Here is a 6,085-nt window from a genome sequence, read left to right on the forward strand (position 1 = left end):
CCCGCTTGTCCCCCAGCCTGCCCCACGCCCTTTGACCATCCAACCGTCGGGGTGAGCTCAGGGAAGACACGGTCCTTTCCCCCCAGGCTGAAAACCATCCTTCTTTGGCTCTTTCCTCAGCCTGCCAGGCGGACTCCTGAACAGATTCCGCACCCCAGCTCGCTTCCGGGCTCTGCTGCCTGGAAAGGAGCCTGGCAGGGGTGGGGGACGCGGCCCCGCGGGGCGAGGGGTGGGCACAGGGCTGCAGGGGCTCAGGGCACCGGGGGCGCCCGCAGCTGGAGCCCCCGCAGAAGCTCCCAGGCTCGCACCGCGACGGCTCGTCCCCGAACCGAACCGGCGCGCAGGATGTGCCCGCTTCCTGTTTGCTCAGCCCCGGCCGCGAGCCGAGCTCACACACTAACCGCAAAGCGACTAAAGGCAGCCAGCTAACCAGGGCGCTGGGCCGCCGCCTCGCCTAGGCCTGGGAAAAGGCGGCGGGAGTGGGGGTGGGGACCTGAATCAAAGTGCAGAGAGGCGACCAAACCCCCCAGGACAGAAGGGAACGAGTGTGGTCAGCGCTGCCCTTCTGTCTCCTTTTCAGATGTGCCTCCCCTGATCGGCAGCCCCTGCTCTGGGAGTCCGGGGACCCTCCATCTGGACTTGCCTTCCCCCAACTTTTCACTACTGGCAGACTGCCCGGGTCCTAGTCCCCTGAGGTCAAGCCCCAGCTGGCTAATGGGCCCTAAACACTTTTTAAATAGGTTTCCCTTCTGGGCAACACATTAGCATTTTATAGGTTACTTTCCAGGTACACAGAGCTCTCAGCTAAAGAAGTGATCCAGATCCGTAGTGCAGAGAACAAGGCCACTTCAAACTTGATAATTAATGGGCTGGCAGACAGGACCTACAAGCTAGCTCTGTGCAGAACCTTGTGCTAAGCTCTTGGGGGAGACACAAAATAAACAGCTTCCGAAGTCCCTTGCACTTGCGAACTTACATCCTAGGTGGGGAGGCAAGCTCACATTTGCCCAGTGCTTGTTCTTGGCCCAATGAGTTCATCCCAACACAACCCCATGAAATCAGCAGTTTAAACTGGTATTATTATGGCAAGGATGTGACCAGTATAAACATGGGGGCAGGAAAGCCTTGATTTAGCAGCTATTTTGTGGGATGTGCACGTTTTGGGGTGGGAGGTCCCACAGGTAGTGAGATCCCCTTGAACCTTCAGAGAGTAGACAATAGGACTGCCAGACACCGAGGTTACTGTAGGCTGCATTCACATAGAGCAGCCCCCACCTGCACTCCTGAAGAGATTCTAATTCGGTAGAATATCATGGGTGTGATATTTGACTGAGATATGTCTGAAAGTGTCCCTCACTCTCCAAATCCTTGTTTCAGAGAGTAAGAGTTTGGCTATCGAGGGATATCTATATTTGGATAAACCTTCAAAATGATTCTTAGTCTCACCTCTCCCAGCCACACATACACATCCAGTGGAAAATAATACTCTGTGGCAGGCGGTGGGAGTGAAGAGGAAGGGAGGGCATCTGGAGGTGTGATTCCAGGCATAAAAGCTGGATAGCTAAGGCTGGCTAAGTGTGTGTGCAGGAGGATCTGTAGCGGAGTCCTGTCAACCTGGGGAGTGCTCAACACCTGTAACATTTGGGTTGGGGTGGGGAAACAAGTTGACTTCAAACAGCTGTCATGAAGAGGAAAGGATGTATTCTGGTTGGCCAGGAATGATGGGAAACAGACAAATGGAAGGTTTGGGTTCCTTCCAAGGGAGACATTTTTGATATGTAGATGGTACTTAGTTCAGCCCTGGTTAAGTAGTAGAGCTTCCTGTGTTTAGAAATGTTCAAGCAGACGCCACATGGCTGCTTGGAAATACCTGGGCATTTCCAAGGTGAAGTCCACCTTGGAAAGCCCAGCCCATAAGCAGATTTCATGGTGGTAATCTTAGGCATGGAGGGTGAGAAGAGCAAAATCGCAGGTAGGAGAAGGGCAGAGGAGGGCATGGAACGTGGGCAGGAAGCATCCATTCCTCTTGCACACAGACAGGACATATAGAGCCTGCAGCTGTAGGAGCACTGGGGAGTCCCTGACTGCAGGGGCTGATGGGAGGGAAAGTCATCTCTGAATCTCTGAACTGATGATAAGGTCCCGGTTTAAAAACAAAGAACACCTGCAGGCAGCTGTGGCAATTACCACGAGGGAGAGGCTGGGCTTTGGCGCTCAGAGAAAAACACACTCACTACTCACTGCAGGGCGTTTCTATGGGAGACTGGGAGGGACCCGGCTGCTCTGCCTAGGATTGTGTCCCAATGTTACAAGGACAAAAGTCGCTGAGCAGTCTAGGGGATGATTGTCTAGGGAAGAGGTAGAGCAGGAGACACCTCCCAGAACTGGGGTCAGGTAGAACTGGATTCAAATAGCCATAGATCACTTACTGGCTGCATGACCTTGGGCAAGTGACGTTGACAATGAGCTCTTGTGAAGACAGTGATAATGTGGACTTTGCCTGGTGTGTGTGTGTGTGTGTGTGAGAGAGAGAGAGAGAGAGAGCAGAGTTACCCAGATTACATGTCTAGAGAGAGCGCAGTCAGTCCAGCGCACAGCTCACACAAAGTGCTCTGTGCCTGCGGAGGGGCTATGTCAAGTTCACTCCAGGCCCCACTCGCAGTTTCTCCTCTTGTCTTGGCACCTGCTTCCATATCTCATCTGGGCCCCATCTGAATCTCTGCTGCATGACTCTGCGGTCCATATCCTGAATGTCTCCAGCTTGCCAAGGGCAGGGTCCCTCAGCCCCAGCTATTCTAGAACACAGAAGGTGTGACAAGCAAGAGAATCTGGAACTACTTAGGACTGCTGGGAGGGAAATCAGCTTCTCACCTTCATGGCCTCGCCATGGACCACTGGGGTTTTCTCAACCACCCATCCTACCCTACTTGTGCTGCTTGCTCAGTTCCTGTTTCACAAAGAAACAAGGAAGTGAGGAGGTGGGCCAGTGCGAGGGCCAGGGCTGGCTGGGCGGGGTCAGGGAGCGCCTCCTACTTCTAGCCCAGAGAGCCTTGGAGGCCAGGGAGGGACAGGGAGGAAAGGGTTGCCATTGATTCTTTCATATTTCTATATATTTTTTGGCACCAAGAGTTCTAACCACCGATTTGAGGAAGTGCCCAGTGAGTTGGTAAAATTCACTGCTGACGTGGGTTAGCTGGGTGAGGGCAGCCAGCTCCACCCCTTCCGTGGTCCCAGCTCATGAGGAGCTGGAGACAGCTGGCCGGCAAGAGACAGGACTGGCTTAGTTATAATTTAAAAAATGCACCACTTAGACTCTTTGTGTATATTGTATGTATGTATGTATGTATGTATGTACCTGTGATCTCACCCATGCTCTTACTTATTCCAAAAAGGATTTAATCATCAAAAAATGTAGCTCAGTCTTATCATCACCACTGTTATCACAACTGTGTGACCTGAAACAGATCTCCTTGGGCTTCAGTTTGCTCCGTAGAGGCAGTAGGGAGTGATGGAAGAACACACTGAATGCAAGAGAAGAAGCAGGGGAGCTGAGTCAGGATCCTGGGGATTTAATCCTGACTTCGCCCCACTGGGCTGTGTGACCCGGGGCAATTCCCTCCTTTATCTGGGCTGCTGTTGCATTTCCCCATCTGTACATCAAAGGGATGAAACCCACTTTTTCTTTGTGTTTGTGTTTTGTTTTGTTTTGTTTTGTTTTGTTTTGTTTTTAGTCGTGGAGCTCCTAGTCCACACTGGCTATGGGATTCGTGGGACCTGGTACAAAGTGAACATGCAGGGCCCCTTGTTGAAAATTTTTTTAAAATTTCAGAATGGTGAGAGCGGAGTCCAGGACTCTTCTAAGCACAAGATTGGTCACCCAGAAGGTGGTCCTGTGACTACTTCCAATACAGTTTTGTGGGAAGCCCATGCGGGTGCCTTTTAGCAGGAGCTCTGCCTTTTGGGGCAGTCCTTCCGGCATTTGTAAGGAACCCCAGGTGCTAGGAAGCATAGCTGGGAAAACACAAATTAGATCCTTGGTCAAAAGCCTGTCTAGTTTCGACGAGTTGTATCTAAAATCTGGATCCTCAGGGGCGCCTGCGTGGCTCAGTCGGTTGAGCGTCCGACTTCGGCTCAGGTCATGGTCTCACAGCTCGTGAGTTCGAGCCCGCGTTGGGCTCTGTGCTGACAGCTCAGAGCCTGGAGCCTGCTTCTGATTCTGTGTCTCCCTCTCTCTCTGCCCCTAACCCACTTGCATTCTGTCTCTGTCTCTCTCAAAAATAAATAAATAAATAAATAAATAAATAACAGTAAAAAACTTAAAAAAAAAATCTGGATCCCCAGTTTTTTCCTTACATACCTCCAAAGGTGAGGCAAGAGTTGAACTCATGCTGGGTGAATAATAATAGCATTATCATCTGCTGTCTGCCTGGCTTCCTGGCTCAGAGTGTTGTCCCATCTGGATCTTATGGGCGGCTCACTGTAAGTTCATGTGGAAGGCGTTATAGGTAGTTTACAGAAGAGATAACTGAAGACCAGAGAGTGACTTGCCTACAGACACACAGCTGGCACAGCTGGAATTAGAAGCCTAGAATCCCATCTCCTAGGAAAGGGGGCTTTTCCAATGGGGCATTTATTTATCTTCAATTCCTAATGATGTCTCAAGTGCTCCTGCGTGTGTTAGCCTTGCTGTGTAGGCTCTGAATGTTTCCTTGCCTGATGCAGAGAAGCCCTTCAAGCGGGGTGCTCAGTGTGCCAACTATCTGGAGCCCAGCGAGGGAGGACCTGGGTGGCAGAGCCATGCTTCTGGGGACAGGGCTTTCAACCCCATGATGGTGGATTGGAAGGGGCAGTTAAGGGAAGAGATGAGGCAGAGCCCTGGGTCTTGCACTGAAGGGAGGAAAGGGGAGCATGTGAGCAGCCCTGGGCTGGGTCTGGCTCCCTCCCCCCTCCCCCCCCCCCCCCCACTGCTGCTATGGCCTGCCAGAACCCCAGAAGCAAGTATCTGGGCTCGAAAGGAAAGGTCTTGGTGGGCAGGCCTTGGGGAAGCAAGATGGTGTGGAGAACAACAGTTGGGTGTCAGTTCCAACTCACCAGCTGTGTGATCCTGGCTGAACCTCAGTTTTCTCATCTGTAAGATGGTGAGCACCACACGACCTGCCCTTTTCTGAGAGAGTGGGTTCTGGGGTCATCTGACTGGTTTGAATCCTGCTTGTTTCATTTCCTTGAGGAGTGACCTTGAGCAAGTTGGTTCATCTCTATAAGCCTCATTCATTTCCTTCACTTGAAAAATGGGAATAATAAAAGTACCTTCCTGAAGGTTGTGGAGATTAAGTGGGAAAATGCAATAATGTATTGTACACTTGAAATTTTATTAAGAGGGTAGATCTCATGCTTACTGTTCTTACCACAATAAAATAAAACAATTTTTAAAGTGCATATAAAGCACAGTGCCTCATACATACTAAACACTCAGTGCCTGGTAGTATTGATGATGGTCAGGATGACGATGGCAGTGACCACTTTAATTTTATTATTAGTAAGCTGTCTTTGTGGGGTGACCAGGTGAGAGAGTAAATGACTCAGCAAATAGAGGCCCATTGTTGGGTGTAGGCTCTCAGTGAGGATGGCTCAGACTTGGGGTCTTTGGATGCAAGCATCAGTGGTGGTAACTGTCACAGTTAGCAAACTAGGCCTGGTGGTCATAGGCGGGGGCACTCTGCCTGGTGCCTTTACCCAGCACTCGGCCCTGGAAACTTGGTTCTCTCCTTCCCTTGACTGTGCTCTGCTGAGCAAGGGTGCTGCTTCCAACTTTCCTGGACTACATTTGACAAGTCTCACAGCATGGGGCTCCCTACCGTCTGCTCCTAAAGGCTATCTGACCTTTAGCATAGGAGGCGGTTGGCTGGGCGTGACATGCACGCAAATATGTGAATGTTCACACACGTACCCGCACGCATGCTCACATGCACATTCTCAAGCACATGTGCTCCCCGACCGAGCTTCTGCGAGCCTCACGTCCCTACCCCCCGCCTCACCCCCTCCCCTTCCCCTCCCACCACAAAAGCCACAGGTAACAGCAGTCCCC

The sequence above is a fragment of the Panthera onca genome, chromosome X (assembly GCF_046562875.1).
Source record: "Panthera onca isolate mPanOnc1 chromosome X, mPanOnc1 haplotype 2, whole genome shotgun sequence".
NCBI lineage: Eukaryota > Metazoa > Chordata > Mammalia > Carnivora > Felidae > Panthera > Panthera onca.